The sequence below is a fragment of the Oncorhynchus gorbuscha genome, linkage group LG22 (assembly GCF_021184085.1).
Source record: "Oncorhynchus gorbuscha isolate QuinsamMale2020 ecotype Even-year linkage group LG22, OgorEven_v1.0, whole genome shotgun sequence".
NCBI classification, from domain to species: Eukaryota; Metazoa; Chordata; class Actinopteri; order Salmoniformes; family Salmonidae; genus Oncorhynchus; species Oncorhynchus gorbuscha.
Window position 1 is genome coordinate 19,600,578 of NC_060194.1, and position 21,725 is coordinate 19,622,302.

Genomic DNA, 21,725 nt, shown 5'->3' on the forward strand with positions numbered 1-21,725 from the left:
TGGAGATCTTTTTAAAAGATGGAAAGGACTGTTTGTTGTCATTACTGCGCCATGATATGAATATACATTTTTCATAGACGTCGCAAACACCCCGAAGACTAGGCAATATTTCTCAATCAGATGTTCCAACAAAATATTGCATTACGTACATTGTGTAACTTCCACTGTCAGCATAACAGTCTAGACGCCACAATACTGCTGCAATCCATTTGCTACAAAACACATTATGTCGGCTAAATTAAATTAGACCCCTGCCATTCACTGGAGTCCTTCACACATTTAAAATGTAAGTGTGAAGAAGACCTCCAGAGGGGTTTTTAGTTGTAGGGCATAATTAACCAACGTTACACTTGAGAGCAAAAGAAAAAAACATTATGCCTTTTGACATTTCAAGTACGCCTAATTTAAAACAGGAGATGGGAGCATTAGTAAGTAATTCAAACAATTTATGATTGTCAAGGGAGTGCCATTAACTCCGGGGGAACTGGAGGGGGTGTCTAACACCGGGGAACATAACAGTTTCCATGATGGGGACTGTGTGTCAATGGATGCTGAAGTAGTTTAGCGCATACACTCATCGAGTTAAGAGCGAAAAGTGCAGCACTGGCAATTCCACAGTGAAGTGGTCCTGAACATGGAAAATGTTTTGATTCCACATGTTCTCATGGGTATACTTCCTATTCAATACCCATTACTAGCATTCACAAAATGTTGGCTATTGGAGTCATTCCTCAAATATCAATCATAACATCCATTCAACCCAGCCACTGTGGCATTTTCCATCATCAACTACCACATGACGTAGACCATGTGGCTTATACAGTGGGGAGAACAAGTATTTGATACACTGCCAATTTAGCAGGTTTTCCTACTTACAAAGCATGTCTGTAATTTTTATCATAGGTACACTTCAACTGTGAGAGACGGAATCTAAAACAAAAATCCAGAAAAATCACATTGTATGATTAAGTCATTCATTAGCATTTTATTGCATGACATAAGTATTTGATACATCAGAAAAGCAAAACTTAATATTTGGTACAGAAACCTTTGTTTGCAATTACAGAGATCATATGTTTCCTGTAGTTCTTGACCAGGTTTGCACACACTGCAGCACGGATTTTGGCCCACTCCTCCATACAGACCTTCTCCAGATCCTTCATTTACATTTACATTTAAGTCATTTAGCAGACGCTCTTATCCAGAGCGACTTACAAATTGGTGCATTCACCTTATGACATGACATTCAGGGCTGTCGCTGGGCAATACGGACTTTCAGCTCCCTTCAAAGATTTTCTATTGGGTTCAGGTCTGGAGACTGGCTAGGCCACTCCAGGACCATGAGATGCTTCTTATGGAGCCACTCCTTAGTAGCCCTGGCTGTGTGTTTCAGATCGTTGTCATGCTGGAAGACCCAGCCACGAACCATCTTCAATGCTCTTACTGATGGAAGGAGGTTGTTGGCCAAGATCTTGCGATACATGGCCCCATCTATCCTCCCCTCAATATGGTGCAGTCGTCATGTCCCCTTTGCAGAAAAGCATCCTCAAAGAATGTTTCCACATCCATGCTTCACGGTTGGGATGGTGTTCTTGGGGTTTTACTCATCCTTCTTCCTCCAAACACAGCGAGTGGAGTTTAGACCATAAAGCTCTATTTTTGTCTCATCAGACCACATGACCTTCTCCCATTCCTCCTCTGGATCATCCAGATGGTCATTGGCAAACTTCAGACAGGCCTGGACATGCGCTGGCTTGGGTAGGGGGACCTTGCGTGCGCTGCAGGATTTTAATCCATGACGGCGTAGTTTGTTACTAATGGTTTTCTTTGAGACTGTGGTCCCAGCTCTCTTCATCGGTCATTGACCAGGTCCTGCCATGTAGTTCTGGGCTGATCCCTCACCTTCCTCATGATCATTGATGCCCTACGAGGTGAGATCTTGCTGGGAGCCCCAGACCGAGGGTGATTGACCGTCATCTTGAACTTCTTCCATTTTTTAAATAATTGTCCAACAGAGTTGTTGCCTTCTCACCAAGCTGCTTGCATATTGTCCTGTAGCCCATCCCAGCCTTGTGCAGGTCTACAATTTTATCCCTGATGTCCTTACACAGCTCTCTGGTCTTGGCCATTGTGGAGAGGTTGGAGTCTGTTTGATTGAGTGTGTGGACAGGTGTCTTTTATACAGGTAACACATTCAAACAGGTGCAGTTAATACAGGTAATGAGTGGAGAACAGGAGGACTTCTTAAAGAAAAACTAACAGGTCTGTGAGAGCCGGAATTCTTACTGGTTGGTAGGTTATCAAATACTTATGTCATGCAATAAAATGTAAATGAATTACTTAAAAATCATACAATGTGATTTTCTGGATTTTTGTTTTAGATTCAGTCTCTCACAGCTGAAGTGTACCTACGATAAAAACAATTACAGACCTCTACATGCTTTGTAAGTAGGAAAACCTGCAAAATCAGCAGTGTATCAAATACTTGTTCTCCCCACTATGTCACTCACTCGGCTGCCGGCCACCCCGAACTGAATGGCATGGTGTCATAAATATTAATGTGTCCTGCTAAATGCGGTGCCCTGGCTGGGCCCCAGTCCTCTGTGATCAGAAAGGAAATGGGAGAGGAGTCCCACTGGGGGCTAGCTACAGGCCATAGTCACTCCGCCTTTCCTTTGTCATCGGGGCTTATTGGAGTGCACATCCTTATCAGGGACAGAAATGGAGGGAGCACAACTTGAAACCCACCACAGCAAGACTGACGATTGAAAACCTTGATATGGATGCTTTAGTTTTAGAAGAAAGAAAAGCATGGCTGTGTCACAAGTGGCACAATATTTCCTTAGTATATAGACTACCGAAACTGGTTCAGTTATGGCCTAAAATAAGTGTTCATATGGGTAGAATATTGTAACCTAGGCCTATATACATTTGTTCATACAGGCAGAATATTGTATATAAATTAATTAATATGGTTATATAAAGGCTGAAGGCTAAAAACAGCCTATACTATATATTGGCCTATATCTAGTTTCTGTAATATAGTTTCATTTTAAATATTGTATTTTCTCTAGTTTTCACACCATCCATCAACACCAACCAATAACTATAAAACAAAAAGGCTTTGGGCAAGTATGCCTAAAACATTTAATTAAGTATGACTTAAAACTAGAGCAGTCTGAGGCATCATGGTATTTTAGGTAACATTAATACATTCTAATAAAAAAGCACTTTTCGTTCCTTGTATTAATGGCAGTGTTTGCCTTTCAATATAATAAGCATCTTTCTGTGAAATTAGACATTTTTTTTTATCATCAGCTGATTCATTTTTGTTGGTGTTGAACGACAACAGTTGTGAAATACAGTGCCTTGAGGAAACATTCATACCCCTCGAAGTAATCCACATTTTGTTGTGTTTCAGTCCGAATTTAAAATGGATTAAATAGTTTTTTTCTAACACATCCACACACACACACAACACCCCATAATGACAAAATGAAAACATGTTTTAGACATTTCTGCAAATTTATTCAAAAGGAAATACAGAAATATCTCATTTACATAAGTATTCACACCCCTGAGATAATACTTTATAGAAGTCTTTGTGGGGAAGTCTCAGAGCTTTCCACACCTGGACTGTGCAACATTACATTTGTTTATTTATTTTGTATTATTCTTCAAGTTCTGTCAAATTGGTTGTGGATCATTGCTAGACAACCATTTTCAGGTCTTGCCATAGATTTTCAAACTGATTTAAGTCAACTGTAATTCAGCCACTCCAGAACATTCACTGTCTTCTCAGTAAGCAACTCTAGTGTAGATTTGGCCTTACGTTTTGGATTATTGTCCTGCTGAAAAGTGAATTAATCTCCCAGTGCCTGGTGGAATGCAGACTGAACCAGGTTTTCCTCTACGACTTTGCCTGTGCTTAGCTCCATTCTGTTTCTTTTTTATCCTGAAAAACTCCCCGGTCCTTAAAATACAGTCAATCAACGAAACAGCGGGAAAATCATTGGAGCACAATGTCATTACTAGTCTTCAAATCTTTTTTTTTTCAGTCAATACGTCCCGCGAATTGACCCTTCAGGTTTGGTTGTGTTACAAACAAACCAGTTGATTGCAATGAAACCAAACATGACTGGAAAAGTCACGTTCTGTGTGTGTATTTACCTCGAATGTGTCGTCGAAAATGGAATGAGACGGAATTCACGACCCAAGCGGTTCACAAAATGTTTTGTGTTAGGCTATAAAAATGTATTTTATCAAACAAAAAAACATTGTTTAACCTCTTCAACCTATGGGGGCGCTATGTCATTATTAGATTTAAAAAACGTGCCCGTTTTATGCGCAATATTTTGTCACGAAAATATGCTCGACTATGCATATAACTGGCAGCTTTGGAAAGAAAACACTGACGTTTTCAAAACTGCAAAGATATTATCTGTGAGTGCCCCAGACCTGTTGCTACAGGCAAAACCAAGATGAAACCTCAAACAGGAAATGAGCAGAATTTTTGAGGCTCTGTTTTACTATTGTCTCCTTATATGGCTGTGAATGTGCCGTGAACGAGCTTATGCTCTCTGCCGTTCGTACAAGATGTCTGCAGCATTGTGACGTATTTGTAGGCATATCATTTGGAAGATTGGCCATAAGAGACTACATTTGCCAGGGGTCCGCCCGGTGTCCTTTGTCTAAGTTGGTGCGTAATTCTCAGCTGCAATCATTTTACAATGCGATTCAGAGGGAGAAGCACACTTCCAGGAACGATAAATAATTGAAGAGATATGTAGAAAAACACCTTGAGGATTGATTCTAAACAACGTTTGCCATGTTTCAGTCGATATTATGGAGTTATTTTGGAAAAAGTTTGGCGTTTTTATAACTGAATTTTGGGGGTTTTCTGGTAGCCAAACATGACGCATAAAACGGACCGATTTCTCCTGCACAAATAATCTTTCAGGAAAACTGAACATTTGCTATCTAACTGAGAGTCTCCTCATTGAAAACATCCGAAGTTCTTCAAAGGTAAATTATTTTATTTGAATGTTTTTCTGGTTTTTGTGAAAATGTTGCCTGCTAATGCTAACGCTAAATGCTAATGCTAACACTAAATGCTAAATGCTAGTTTGCTATGGTTGAGAAGCATATTTTTGAAAATCTGAGATGACAGTGTTGTTAACAAAAGGCTAAGCTTGAGAGCTAGCATATCGATTTAATTTCATTTGCGATTTTCATGAATAGTTAACGTTGCGTTATGGTAATGAGCTTGAGGCTGTATTCACGATCCCGGATCCGGGATGGCTCGCCGCAAGAAGTTAACAATGAGCATTGGGATTGCAAACAGAGGAAGATCGTCAAAGGTAAACAATTTATTTTATTGCAGTTTGTGATTGTTACGCCTGTGCTGGTTGAAATAGATGTTTTTTTTATGGGGCTCTATCCTCAGATTTAAAAAAGGATTTACTGCGAAAGAATACGATGCGATTATCTGACAACGCAGTTGGATTAGCAAGATTCTAGGCTTTCGACACGTGAGACACTTGTATTTTCATGAATGTTTAATGTGACTATTTATGTAGCGATCACCGTATGTTGTCAAATTACAGCCCACTACCGGGTTCCGTGCGCAGAGAGGTTAACACATAGGGCTCCTGAGTGGCACAGCAGTCTAAGGCACTGCATCACAGTGCTAGAGGCATCACTAGAGACCCTGGTTCGATCGCAGGCTGTATCACAACCGGCCGTGATCGGGAGTCCCATAGGATGGCGCACAATTGGCCCAGCGTCGTCCAGGTTAGGGGAGGGTTTGGCTGGAGTAGGCCATCACTATAAATACGAAATTTGTTCTTGACTGACTTGTTTAGTTAAAGGTTAAATAAAAACATAATGCAGCCACCACTATGCTTGGAAATATTGAGAGTGGTACTCAGTAATATGTTGTGTTGGATTTGCCCCAAACATAACACTTTGTATAAATAAAAAAAGTGAATTGCTTTGCCCCATTTTTTTTGCAGTATTACTAACATTTGTAAAAAATAAAATAAAATATTTTTTAAAACCAGAAAAATAAAACACTAATAGAGCGCATTCGGAAAAATATTCAGACCCCCTTCGCTTTTTATACATTTTGCTATATTACAGCCTTATCCTAGAAAGGATTAAATACATGTATTTCCTCATCAATCTACACACAACACGCCATAAGACAAATCGAAAACAGGTTTAGAAATGTTAGCAAATGGGGGAGCACGTGATGCCGCGGAGCTGAGCAGACGTTGACAAACCGAGCTCTTCAAAGTTATTCTATTTTTACCTAAATAACAACGTTGAAACAATATTCTAATAATAATATTTATCGGCTGATAAATTGTCAAGTACTTACCTTCCCAAAGAGCCATGGACCTCCGACCGAGAGGCAAGAAGGACGACCAAAACGTTGTTAATTCCCAAGATAACGATAACGCTACAGCTAGCAAGATTAGCATTAGCCCTCATAACTCAGACGGCAGTTCCAGACTGTTGCTCTCAGCAGCCTCTTGCGAGCCTGCCGACATGCTGGCTACTCTCCTCCGGGAGATTCAGGATGGTACCAGAGGTCTTTCTCTGAAAATTGATAAGAAATCGGCTGAACTCCATTCTTCCATTGACGACCTGAAATCCTCCATGAATGATCTCCTTTTGAGAACGACTGAGGCAGAGTTGCGCATTAGCACCAGTTGAAGATACCGTCGCTAGACACGACCAGGTCTTGATACAACTGCAAAAGGACAATGCCTACCTCAAAAACAAGGTAGATCAGATGGAGAACCAGAGTAGACGTAGTAATATCCGTGTGGTGGGAATGAAAGAGGACAGCGAGGGCCATGACCCGGTCCGTTTCTTCACTCAATGGATCCCGGGGGTCCTAGGCATAATCAACTTCACCAAGCCGCTGGAAATCGAACGCGCCCACAGAACATCAGCGCCGAAACCCCGGCCAGATGAGCCCCCACGAGCAGTCCTGATCAGGTTCCTCCGTTTCCAAGACAGAGAGAAGATACTGCAACTCGCAAGAGCCAAAGGGGACATCACCATCGATGGAAAGAGGGTCAGCCTTTTCCCAGATATGAGCGCGGATCTCGCCAGGCGCCGCAAGCAGTTCAGACCTGCCGCCAAAGCACTGAAGGAGAAGAACATCACCGGCTACCTCATCCACCCTGCGCGGATGAAAGTTCAGTACAAAGGCCGAAGCCATCTCTTCAACACACCGGGAGAAGTGCACTTTTCTCAAAGAACTGAGCAACATCTGAGCCAGGACAGTCTCTCTGGGGGATCTCTCTTATCCGGATTGAACTGCTGGTATCTCCTGGTCACTATAATTGATTTGTACATTTTCAACTAACCGTATCTTCCCGGGGTGAGTTCTATTACATTTACAGGAGAGTATATTTGGGTTTAGTCCATATCTACTGTGCGAAGCAATAAGTGGGTTTAGGTCCACTGCTTTCCCCTTCATTTATGTTAATCTTCCGAAAAGAGACTCAAGCATCCCTTACCGTGGGCAGTAAATATTCAGCCATAAATATATATTCACGACATTTGTTTAATTTAGAGAGCTCGCAGGTTTTAGTTTACGCCAAGGTTTAGCTAGTAAGAGCAAGATGGAAAGCGAGCAGCAACGTATCTCTACAAGTGTATTCATGTTTGATTGTTGGGATTGTTGTTTTAGCCTGACAATCGGGGTGGGTGGGATTTTTATTTATTTTTTCTTCCTTTTTTCTATGTTTATTGTTTCCTTCCTAAAGAGACATACAGGTCACTTTTGTGCTCAAACCAAAGTTGAAACATTTCCTAATTATCTGCATATGATAGATTTCTATTCAGTTACATATTTGAAACCCAACCTATGCTTAATCCACTAAAATATGTCACATTCAACTTCAAAGGTCTTAACAGCCCGATTAAAAGGAAAAGAGTATACATACCGTAAGAAATTAAAAGCTGACATTGTGTTTTTACAAGAAACACATCTTACAGTCAGTGAACACAAGAAATTGAAGAGGGAATGGGTAGGACAAGTTTTTGCATCCTCTTTCAACTCCAAAGCAAGAGGAACTGCAATTTTGATAAGTAGACACATCCCCTTCTGCATCAACAACACCATCTCTGATCCCTCTGGCAGGTTTGTTTTGGTGCAGGGGCATATGTGTTCAGGGTCTTGGACCCTATTGCATATTTATGCTCCTAACTTCGATGACCATATGTTTATTTAGAATGTCTTCCTTCAGGTTGCTCAAGCACCACCAGGATGGCTACTGGTTGGAGGAGATTTTAATTTTTGCTTAGATACAGTTCTTGATAGGTCTTCTGATAAACCCTCACTTCTTACCAAAGCCGGCAAGCTCACCATGTCATTCATGAAAGATCTCTCAATTTACTAGACATCTGGAGACAGTTGCACCCACAGGATAGGGACTACTCTTTTTATTCACACCCACACAAGACACACACACGCATAGATAACTTTTTACTTTTGACAGAACTGTTTCATAGAGTGTTAGATGTCGAGTATCTCCCCAGATTGCTTAGTGACCATTCTTCTCTGGTATTATCAATCTCCATTCCTACCAAGGTAAATGGAGCATAGATGGAGACTAAATTCTACACTCCTAAAGCAACCTGAATTTTGTGCATTCATCAAAGAGCAGATCAATATGTTTACTTTGACAAACAAACCCTCTGCTCCTGACAGCTTCATTATTTGGGACACATTGAAGGCCTATCTGAGGGGACAGATTATTTCCTATACTAAAGGGCTGAAGAAAAAACACGGTGCGGAACTGAGTGCCCTTGAATGTGAAATCTCAGAGCTAGAGAAAACCTACCAAAGAGGCCCGACTAAAGATCTATACAGGCTTTTGGTAAATAAAAAACTTAAATATAATATTCTGAACACATATCAAGCTGAGAGGGCCATCACTAAATAAAAACAGCGTTATTATGAGCTTGGAGAAAGAAAGCTCACAAAGTATTGGGTTCATGGCAACTGAAATGTATGCAGAGGAAAGTAAAGAGGACAATTAATGCCATAGAAACTCTTACTAATGAGATATCTTTCGACCCTACTGAAATTAATAATACATTTAAGAAATACTATGAAGACCTCTACACTTCCCAATCAAGAGATGATCTATCAGAGATCCTCTCTCAACCTCCCATGCTTGTCATGGGAAGACAGCGAGCGCCTGAGTGAACACTTCTCAGTTCCTGAATTGTTGGAGGCCATTAAATCCTTACCTTCTAATAAATCTCCTGGGGAGGATGGCTTCCCTCCAGAGTTCTATAAAGAATTTAGGGAGCTGTTGGTCCCCTACCTTATGGAGGTACTTAAAAAAGCCAGAGAAGACAACTGCTTTCCAGAGTCCTTCTCTCAAGCAGTGATTACTGTAATCCACAAGAAAGGGAAAAACCCGCTAAAGTGCACCTCCTATAGACCAATCTCTCTCCTTAACACAGATTGTAAACTGGTCACCAAGATGCTATCTAAGAGACTGGAGTCATGTCTTCCCCTGTTGGTCAACCCAGATCAGACTGGCTTCATAATTAATTGATTGTCCTCCAATAATCTCAAAAGGTTCTTTGATATAATTCACCTTGCTAACAAAAACAAAATACCTAGTGTCACAATCTCCCTCGACGCTGAAAAGGCCTTTGATAGGGTTGAATGGCCATACCTCTTTCACGTCTTGGAAAAGTTCGGTTTAGGTACCGTGTTTGTAAATTTGATAAAAATCACTCTACAAATCTCCTAAAGCTAGAATTGCTACCAATGGGATTACTTCCTCCTCTTTCCCTCTTTATAGGGGGAACAGACAAGGTTGCCCAATTAGCCCCCACCTCTTTGCCCTCGCCATCGAACCGTTGGCTGAGGCTATTAGAACGTGCCCTGACATACATGGCTTTGAGGTGGGCCCCCATACCCATAAATTATCACTCTTTGCGGACGACCTCATCTTATTTCTAACAAACCCAGAACACTCCCTCTCTCACTTGCAGATCCTACTACAGTGTTATAGTTCTTTCTCTGGATACAAGGTCAATTTTGATAAAAGCTAAATCTTACCGTTGTCTGTCTTTGACCATCATACCATCAAGCACAGGTTTCCTTTTAGATGGTCGCCTATGGGCTTCACATATTTGGGCATAATGGTGGATGGTAATCTGAACAACCTCTATAAACTCAATCTGGCCAGTTTGACCTTTGTAAATGGATGGACTTACCTCTCACTCTAATGGGTAGAATCAATGTAATTCAAATGAATGTCCTGCCCAGGTTTCTATATCTGTTTCAATCTCTCCCTATCCCTGTTCCCGCAGCATTTTTTTCCTCTCTCGACAAGCTGACCAGACGGTTTATCTGGCACGGCAAAACCCCTAGGGTTGGCCTGGATAAACTGACCCTTGATTACAGTCAAGGGGGCTTAAACCTCCCCAATTTTAGAATGTACTACTGGGCAACACAGTCTAGGTTTCTGGCTCAGAGGTTTGACAATGGTCCCTCTCCCTCATGGTTGAACATTGAAAAGCTTGAGGTAAATGATGACACTGGGGCAGAAAATCTATAAAAACCATCACAGACAACCCTTTAAATCATACATTCTGTCCTGGCATGGTGCAAACTGCATGAGCTGTTCGGACGAGGGGGATTCCTTTCCCCTAAAACCCCTTTATGGAACAATAGATTGATCCCTATGTTTTTCCAGAATAGTAACTTTAGACCATGGTCTGATAAGGGGATCACTCTTTTGGAACATTGTTACGGGGAGGGAGTTCTTATGTCTTTTGATCAGCTGAAACAGAAATACCACTTGCCTAACAGGGACTTCTTTAGCTACCTACAACTATGAAACTTTATTAGGGTGACTCAAGGGACAATGGAACCTACCTAAGATGTCACCTATTGAACAACTCTGCCACGCAGACCAACCACTGTTCAAGACCATTTCCCATGTTTACAATGCTCTTATGTCAGGACTAACACTGCCTGGGCTAGATAAACCCCGACTTAGATGGGAGAAACATCTGGGTATTGATCTTGATGAGGATCTATGGAGTGACCTATGCAGGGATGGGGTTACATCCACATTGAACTCCAGATACAGACTGATCCAGTTTAATTTCCTCCATCAGCTCTATATCACCCCATCTAGACTGCACAGGTTCAACCCAGATATCTCCTCCCTATGTTTTAGATGTGGCTCAGATGAAGGAGTATTCCTCCATTCCACTTGGCAGTGTTCAAAACTACAGTTTCTGGCAGGGGGTATGCGATACCATATCCTCAATTCACGGGGTTGCATTCCCTTTAGACCCGGAGGTCTGTCTACTGGGTAACTTTACTAACACCAATCTTAGGCAAAGCCATACTATAAAGCTAACAGAAATATTGCTAGTGATTGCCAAGAAATGTATTGCCTTGAAATGGAAATTGGATTCCTCCCTGCCAGTTGCAATGTGGCTATCGGAAGTTAATAGTTGTATCCCTTTGGAGAAAATCACTTACTGCTTGAGGAATAAGTTAAAGAAATTTTACAGAATTTGGCAACCTTTTATTGACTAATATGGAGAATCTCCAGTCATGTGTACATACATTCTACATCTCATTGATTGAATCTATATATAGAATCCTCACATCTCATTGATTGAATCTCACACGTAACGTATAATATGTAGCCTACGGCAGGTGATCCAATGTCTCGTTATTTCTTATTTTTTTCTTATTGTATGTTTGTTTATATAATAATTGATTTTTGTTACGCTCGTCTGTTACTGTCACTTTGTCCTATCGTTGTCTAATATCTTTTCACTTTTGTTTGGAATGTTCTTAATTGGAAAATGCAAAAAGAAAAGAAAAGAAAAAAAAGAAATGTTAGCAAATGTATTAAAATAGAAAACAGAAATACCATATTTAAATAAGTATTTAGATCCTTTGCTATTAGACTCGAAATTGAGCTTAGGTGCATCCTGTTTCCATTGATCATCCTCGAGATGTTTCTACAACTACATTGATCATCCTGTGGTAAATTAAATTTATTGGATATGATCTGGAAAGGCACACACACACACACACCCTGTCTATATAAAAAGGTCCCACAGTTGACAGTGCATGTCAGAGCAAAAACCAAGCCATGAGGTTGAAGGAATTGTTCGTAGAGCTCCGACACAGGACTGTGTCAAGGCACAGATCTGGGTACCAAAAGGTGTAAGCAGCATTGAAGGTCCCCAAGAACACACTGGCCTCCATCATTCATAAATGGAAGACGTTTGGTACCACCAAGACTCTTCCTGGAGCTGGCCGCCCAGCCAAACTGAGCAATCGGGGGAGAAGGGTCTTGGTCAGGGAGATGGGAGAACCTTCCAGAAGGACAACCATCTCTGTAGCACTCCACCAATCAGGCTTTAGAGTGGCAAGACGGAAGCCACTCCTCAGTAAAAGGCACAACAGCCTGCTTGGAGTTTGCCAAAAGGCACCTAAAGCACTCTCAAACCATGAGAAACAATATTCTCTGGTCTGATGAAACCAAGTTTGAACTCTTTGGCCTGAATGCCAAGCGTCATGTCTGGAGTGTGGCACCATCCCTACGGTGAAGCACGGTGGTGGCAGCATCGTGCTGTAGGGATGCTTTTCAGCGGCAGAGACTGGGAGACAAGTCAGGATCGAGGGAAATATGAGCGGAGGAAAGTACAGAGAGATCCTTGATGAAAACTTGCTCCAGAGCGCTCAGGACTTCAGACTGGGGCTAAGGTTCAACTTCCAACAGGACAATGACCTTACGCAACACAGCGAAGACAACGCAGGAGTGGCTTTGAGTCAAGTCTCTCAATGTTTTTGAGTGGCCCAGTCACAGCCCGGACTGGATCCCAATCAAACAAATACGTGTGTGTGTGAGTGTGAGTGTGTGTGTGAGAGTGAGTGTGAGAGTGAGTGAGTGCAGACTGTTTTTACAGTCTTGCTTTGACCACCAGACGACAGAAAGAAAACAACTTAACATAACAGTATACCAGTGGAAGACAGTAGCAGGTGACCCAACTGTGGTTTGTGGCTACCAATCCAAATGCAGTTCCCAAATACATTTTAAAAAACGGCAAAATCTGTGTCCAAAAATATTGATTTCCGATTGTTGAATACTTGAAATCGGCCCTAATTAAATTGGTCGACCTCTAGTAGACAGACTTGTCTTTCTTGCTTGTAACTTGTCAGACAAGAACTACCCCAACATAAACTGCTATGTGACATTAGGCTGACAGTTATAATGCATATTGACTTGCACCATATTCTTTTTTTACTTCTTGCTCATGACTAAAGGGTTTACAGCTTTTTTTTAAAGTTGATATTATTTGTGACTTGTACTTCTAACAATAAATAAGAAACAAAGGAAATATGTACCTTTCAAACATTATTTGATTAATATCATGATAGATATATTTAATTTGATAAATATAATTATCGTGATAATTTGCTTTCCATATCGCCCAGCCCTAGTAGTGTGTACGGCCCAGTACATCACTGGGGCTAAGCTGCCTAACATCCAGGACCTCTAAAGAGGTGTCAGAGGATGGCCCTAAAAATTGTCAAAGACTCCAGCCACCCCAGTTAGACTGTTCTCTCTGCTACCGCATGGCAAGCGGTATCAGAGCGCCAAGTCTAGGACCAAAAGGCTTCTCAACAGCTTTTACCCCCAAACCACAAGACTCCTGAACCGGTGATCAAATGGCTACCCGGACTATTTGCATTGTGTCCCGCCACTCACCACCCCAACCTCTCTTTTATGCTGCTACTACTCTCTGATTATCATCTATGCATATTCACGTTAACTATACCTACATATTACCTCAGTTAGCCCGACTAACTGATACCCAATGAACATTGACTCTGTACCGGTACTGTTATTTTCAGTTTTTTTTTTAAACTTATCTATTGTTTACCTAATATCCATTTTTTTCTTAAAAATTGCACTGTTGATTAGGGCTTGTAAGCATAATACTGTAAGGTCTACTACTACACCGGTTGTATTCGGTGCATGTGATAAATAAACTTCGATTTGATTTCTACTGTTGTTCTCTCTGTATTATGGAGGCTTAGTTGATTGTTCATGCAAAGTCTAAATTTGAGAGAATTTGGTATTAGCAAAGAGAGGATGGTGTGGGTGACTGACTCGTGTCTTTTGGGGTTGGGTATCGTGTGTGAAGGTTAGTATGCATGATCTATTGACATGGGGGGAAAAAAGACAAAATCACCAATACACTAAACTATCTACAAGACCAGTGCGAAACTTTCCACAAGACTTTTCACACCCTTGCAGTCAGGTCTTTGGCATGGGGGAGAGGGGTAGTTAGTATACTCTTCTAGACAACTCACTATTGTTGGCAGTACTAGTCTACTCACCAGTACAACTGTAGGTGCTCATATATAACAATACACGACTAGACGTTCGACAAGTCAAGCCCCCCTCAAACTTTTCACATCTCCGTTAACGGCCCATCTCAATGCCCCATTATTCAATGAGTGTAACAAAATGCATACCGGTCTACTCTACCCTTTTTTTTTGTTTACAGATCAACATAGTTTATTGTATGGTTACACATCCTCATGGTCAGTCTTCATGTCTTTCCAGGAGACTTGCATTAAACAAATCTTCTGCAAGAGGTCGAAGCAGTGGGTGGTGAAGAAAGTGTCCGAAAGGCTAGTCCACCTGGCTGGAGTGCAGAAAGTACCAAACACAGTTGTCTTCAATGAGCCAGAGTCACAGCCCCCCAAACCAAACATCCCTGCCAACACTGCCAAAGCCTGCTGAACCAGCTGCCATTAGCCAACACAAGAGGTTCACCAGCTGAACATTCTGGAACTTGCCTGGAACATTCAACCAACACAACATCCATATTCAGTTAGATTGACATTGTAGTATAATATAGAACACATAGTATGCTCACAACTGCATTGTGGTATAGATACTGCCAGCTGTGATACATACTGTAAATAATGGTATTTTATATAATATTTGTATGGACAAGTGACTAAATGATTCCAGCTGCATCAGAAACCAATAATGTGTTGACTTCAACTCAGACACACCAGTAGGGATGTCAAACATTTGCCTGCCAACAGTACTTAGCACCCACCTCTGAACAGAGTGTCAGAGTTGGCAGTCAATCTCTTTTGTGTGTTCACACAGCAAAGACCTTGAAGTCGTCAGCCACTCAGCCTTGTTAAAATACTCCAGAATGTGGCAATAGTGTTGTTTGGCAATGCATGTCCGTGTGTGTGTGTGTGTGTGTGTGTGTGTGTGTGTGTGTGTGTGTGTGTGTGTGTGTGTGTGTGTGTGTGTGTGTGTGTGTGTGTGTGTGTGTGTGTGTGTGTGTGTGGTCGCTTTATGGTCTAGTCAACGTAGCGTGAGAATGAGACCGCCAAATATGCATTGCGAGACAACCTTTTCGGTTGAAGAATTGTTGCCTGATGAGTTAGACTGACTTACTATTCCAGTCTCATAACTCATCTCCCTGAGAGTCTGGCTGATGCTTCTCCAATTGTGACGTAAGGGTAAATACTGTCTCCGATCTGCACAGGAAAAATGACATTGGGCTGCTGGAATGGCTTTATCCAATGGCCACATTGACGTCTTTATTCAACCCTGTCGGAAATCAGGACTGTACCCAGGACCTATGAACACCGCCCGATCTAAAAATAGCACCTTGCCATTAAAAAGGGCAATAAATCAGACCATGAATAATAGTGAGTGAAGAGGGAGGGGGGGGGGTACAGGGTGACAAAGCATTGAACATCCCCCCTGCAAAATACTAATGTCTGTTTTAAATGGCACTATGGTCAAAAGTAATGCACTATGGGCCTATAGGAAAGGAGTGTTCAAATCTTACTCTGAGGTCTCTGGTTCTCTGATAAAAATCCGCAGTATGGTATGCTATTTGACACCCCAACCAGCCAAGAGGTGTTAAATTATTTCTCTTCATGAGAGGAAACATGGCTTAATGCTGTTATAATAAAGCTAAATTGCTGCGTAAAATGATTATCCCGTCGCTGGAATTCAACAGCTTAGCTACACCAAAGGGACTAAAAACAAAACAAAACAGAAAAAGGCATCGGAGGTCCCAGCGCGCACGACACACGTGGAGTTCCAGGTCTCCGGTAGCCTCTGGAACTGCCAATCTGCGGTCAACAAGGCAGAGTTCATCTCAGCCTATGCCTCCCTCCAGTCCCTCGACTTCTTGGCACTGACGGAAACATGGATCACCACAGACAACACTGCTACTCCTACTGCTCTCTCTTCGTCCGCCCACGTGTTCTCGCACACCCCGAGAGCGTCTGGTCAGCGGGGTGGTGGCACCGGGATCCTCATCTCTCCCAAGTGGTCATTCTCTCTTTCTCCCTTACCCATCTGTCTATCGCCTCCTTTGAATTCCATGCTGTCACAGTTACTAGCCCTTTCAAGCTTAACATCCTTATCATTTATCGCCCTCCAGGTTCCCTCGGAGAGTTCATCAATGAGCTTGATGCCTTGATAAGCTCCTTTCCTGAGGACGGCTCACCTCTCACAGTTCTGGGCGACTTTAACCTCCCCACGTCTACCTTTGACTCTTTCCTCTCTGCCTCCTTCTTTCCACTCCTCTCCTCTTTTGACCTCACCCTCTCACCTTCCCCCTACTCACAAGGCAGGCAATACGCTCGACCTCATCTTTACTAGACGCTGTTCTTCCACTAACCTCATTGCAACTCCCCTCCAAGTCTCCGACCACTGCCTTGTATCCTTTTCCCTCTCGCTCTCATCCAACACCTCCCACACTGCCCCTACTCGGATGGTATCGCGCCGTCCCAACCTTCGCTCTCTCTCCCCCGCTACTCTCTCCTCTTCCATCCTATCATCTCTTCCCTCCGCTCAAACCTTCTCCCACCTATCTCCTGATTCTGCCTCCTCAACCCTCCTCTCCTCCCTCTCTGCATCCCTTGACTCTCTATGTCCCCTATCCTCCAGGCCGGCTCGGTCCTCCCCTCCCGCTCCGTGGCTCGATGACTCATTGCGAGCTCACAGAACAGGGCTCCGGGCAGCCGAGCCCTGGCATCCTTTCACTCCCTCCTCTCTACATTTTCCTCCTCTGTCTCTGCTGCTAAAGCCACTTTCTACCACGCTAAATTCCAAGCATCTGCCTCTAACCCTAGGAAGCTCTTTGCCACCTTCTCCTCCCTCCTGAATCCTCCTCCCCCTCCCCCCCCTCCTCCCTCTCTGCAGATGACTTCGTCAACCATTTTGAAAAGAAGGTCGACGACATCCGATCCACCGCTGGTTCTGCTCACACTGCCCTACCCTGTGCTCTGACCTCTTTCTCCCCTCTCTCTCCAGATGAAATCTCGCGTCTTGTGACGGCCGGCCGCCCAACAACCTGCCCGCTTGACCCTATCCCCTCCTCTCTTCTCCAGACCATTTCCGGAGACCTTCTCCCTTACCTCACCTCGCTCATCAACTCATCCCTGACCGCTGGCTACGTCCCTTCCGTCTTCAAGAGAGCGAGAGTTGCACCCCTTCTGAAAAAACCTACACTCGATCCCTCCGATGTCAACAATTACAGACCAGTATCCCTTCTTTCTTTTCTCTCCAAAACTCTTGAACGTGCCGTCCTTGGCCAGCTATCCCGCTATCTCTCTCTGAATGACCTTCTTGATCCAAATCAGTCAGGTTTCAAGACTAGTCATTCAACTGAGACTGCTCTCCTCTGTATCACGGAGGCGCTCCGCACTGCTAAAGCTAACTCTCTCTCTCCTCTGCTCTCATCCTTCTAGATCTATCGGCTGCCTTCGATACTGTGAACCATCAGATCCTCCTCTCCACCCTCTCCGAGTTGGGCATCTCCGGCGCGGCCCACGCTTGGATTGCGTCCTACCTGACAGGTCGCTCCTACCAGGTGGCGTGGCGAGAATCTGTCTCCTCACCACGCGCTCTCACCACTGGTGTCCCCCAGGGCTCTGTTCTTGGCCCTCTCCTATTCTCGCTATACACCAAGTCACTTGGCTCTGTCATAACCTCACATGGTCTCTCTTATCATTGCTATGCAGACGACACACAATTAATCTTCTCCTTTCCCCCTTCTGATGACCAGGTGGCGAATCGCATCTCTGCATGTCTGGCAGACATATCAGTGTGGATGACGGATCACCACCTCAAGCTGAACCTCGGCAAGACGGAGCTGCTCTTCCTCCCGGGGAAGGACTGCCCGTTCCATGATCTCGCCATCACGGTTGACAACTCCATTGTGTCCTCCTCCCAGAGCGCCAAGAACCTTGGCGTGATCCTGGACAACACCCTGTCGTTCTCAACCAACATCAAGGCGGTGGCCCGTTCCTGTAGGTTCATGCTCTACAACATCCGCAGAGTACGACCCTGCCTCACACAGGAAGCGCCGCAGGTCCTAATCCAGGCACTTGTCATCTCCCGTCTGGATTACTGCAACTCGCTGTTGGCTGGGCTCCCTGCCTGTGCCATTAAACCCCTTCAACTCATCCAGAACGCCGCAGCCCGTCTGGTGTTCAACCTTCCCAAGTTCTCTCACGTCACCCCGCTCCTCCGTTCTCTCCACTGGCTTCCAGTTGAAGCTCGCATCCGCTACAAGACCATGGTGCTTGCCTACGGGAAGGGGAACGGCACCTCAGTACCTCCAGGCTCTGATCAGGCCCTACACCCAAACAAGGGCACTGCGTTCATCCACCTCTGGCCTGCTCGCCTCCCTACCACTGAGGAAGTACAGCTCCCGCTCAGCCCAGTCAAAACTGTTCGCTGCCCTGGCCCCCCAATGGTGGAACAAACTCCCTCACGACGCCAGGACAGCAGAGTCAATCACCACCTTCCGGAGACACCTGAAACCCCACCTCTTTAAGGAATACCTAGGATAGGATAAGTAATCCCTCTCACCCCCCCCCTTAAGTTTTAGATGCACTATTGTAAAGTGACTGTTCCACTGGATGTCATAAGGTGAATGCACCAATTTGTAAGTCGCTCTGGATAAGAGCGTCTGCTAAATGACTTAAATGTAAATGTAAATGTAAGAAAACAGCAACTCAATCAGTACACAAAACTAGCTCAAGTCATTCCCTTAACACACAATCAGCCTAGTTTCCTAACCTGTCTGTTCTTCCACTCACCAGGATGATAGAAAAACTGAAACAAGTGCTTTTTTTTTAAACAGCACAGGTTAGTTTCTTGTTTTGATTTTCAGAAGGGAAATCCTGCCCTCCATCCCAACCCCCTAATGACAGCATGGCTGCTTTGGTGCAAGCTGGGGTGGGACAGAAGAACACAGGGAACATTCCATTTCCTCCTCTGATCTCCCTCTGCTGAGCCATTGTAGGGTGGTTGGGAGAGAGGGCATACAATGATAGACGTAGACCTAATCTCCCTCTTCTCCCCATCACTCTTCTGTAGACACAACACTTCATTTCAAACCTGTTATGGTGCTGCATAGCCGTTTACCTCATTTCTAGATAGCACAACAGTTATGCAGCATTGACCTTGGTAAATGAGGAGGTTTAGAGCTGTTCAATTCCAGTTCTGAAGGACTGAAACACTTCTGGTTTTTGTTTCTACCTGGTAGTTAATTGCACTCACCTGGTGTCCCAGGTCTAAATGAGTCCCTTATTAAAAGGAGAGGATGGAAACCAGGAGTGTTACGACCCTCCACGACTGACCTTGAACAGCCCTGGTTTAGAGAGAGGATTAATCTTCCAGTGCAGGAAGCATCTCTCCTTTGTTAAAGATGACCAATAAACCATGTCTCCTCTCTCCAAGAGAGAAAGGTTTCCTCACAGTGACGCACAACCTAAGTGTGAGGTTCATATCTAGCCTATTAGTCTAGGCAGCCTACCAATAAATCTTCTATATCATATAAAATGTAACCTGAATTTGTAACGAGTAGCAGGAGGAAGGGAAAAAGAAAGAGGTTCAGCCAAAATATTATTTCAAATAGCATGGTGACTTGGCAAGGTACTACATTTTTTTTTTTTAAATAACATTCATGATAGGGGCGTTAAGATGACAGATCCAATCCTCCATGTAGAGGCCTATACATCCTTGTGTGGTGTGTCATGTGTGAATAAGCTGGGGGGAAAAAACAAGGCAGACTCCCACAGTCCCCATCCAATATGAATAAGAAAACCTCTCGGGCTGCAGCCTATGACCTGGCCCCAGTTAACAGGCTCCTACCATACAATCAGAAGATTCTCTAAAACACTGCCAAATATCCTTAAGCCCTTCACAGTTGCCAAGTTGCCTGCTGCTACAAAACAAACTGAAAATAGCCACCCTGCCCTGCACTCCTGACCATTAAGCGGGATTTTCAACAGCCATTTATTTCTGCCTCACTTTCTCTTGGCAAGCCTGCTTCGCTTTGCAGAGCACTGAGTGGTGGTGTGCGATTGAAAAACCATTCAGTCATTTTATGTGTAGAGTGAAACAGTCAGTGTAAATAACTCAAAGAGGAAATGTTCACAGGCGGATTAGGCTAGATCATGTCATAATATTTTGGAGTTCCTGGTCTTGTATTTCAACAAACGTCGACAAAAGCAGTGGAGAAGAAAGATGCAGATGCATGCTTAGCTACGATCTTCTTTCAGTAGTAGGATGGTTGAAGACCATGTCTGTCATCCATGAGACACTGAGGGTCTGATGTAAAGCCATCTAGAGGAGCTTGACACCATTAAACCCAACACCATTACAAAACACTGTACAGTGTGTTTTTCGGGACTTTTACCATTGAAAACCCTGAGGCCATAGTACTGAAACCCTTAGAATTGATGTCGCCTCATAGTTTGCTTGTTCACCAAACACACACAGGGGCAGTTTCCTGAGGATGACCACAAAGCATTTTCACCATGAGCAAAAACACCTGGTTTTCTACCCAAAGTCAGAAAGAAAATGTTGTGACAGTTTCGATAAACACAAGAGACCAGCAAAATGGACAAAAAGGGCAGTAGCGGGAACAGCGGCATTTCGTGGTCAAAACCTGGTACTTTCACTTCATTTATGGGGAACGACGTCAATGGCAAATACCTCAGAACAATTTTTTTTTTTTTTTACATAACATAGTAAAAGCTGCAAAGAAAATATTCCACGTCGTAGCTTAATATAACTTGTCAAACAGAGAACTGATACTGTGTACTGGCCATTGGGGTGGGTGTGGTGTGGGGTTTGGGGGTCCGTGGATGGAGTTTGATAACTGATTTTCACATGTTAAATCATTGTTAAGAGGTTTTTGTGCAAATCGGACATTGGGTACTATATTTATTGAATATTATATGAATCCTATAAATTGAAACTGGCCAATTCTCAGAGATCAAATTATATTTCAACAAAATAATGTTGTGGAAATAATCATCTGTTTTGCCCTAGAGAAACAATTGCAGAACAATCTGAGATGGTGGGTGTCGAAATCCTCTTCTGCTTTTTGAAGTCTGAACATTTTTTTTATTCAGTCCCTGTTTATTTATTGTTTTGAATAACAGGCTGTATTGAATGAAAGGCAAAAGGTCTAGACGTAGGCTATTCCCGCTCTCCTATCCCTTAACCACCTTTGGAGCTGTGAGATGAATCAAGGCAAAGGTTTGAATCGTTGGTGCAGTAGTACGATGAGGCACATCCTGGAAGACTAAAGCGTCTGTTGTTCATTCAACACTGCTCATGTTGCAGCTT

At 43.3% G+C, this 21,725-nt stretch overlaps 1 protein-coding gene across 1 annotated transcript in view; it reads right to left on the reverse strand.

Moving 5' to 3' along the window:
* Positions 1–21,725, reverse strand: part of LOC124009370 (ras GTPase-activating protein nGAP-like) — a 98,497-nt gene that overhangs the window by 68,800 nt on the left and 7,972 nt on the right. The gene's annotated exons all lie outside the window — the stretch shown is intronic.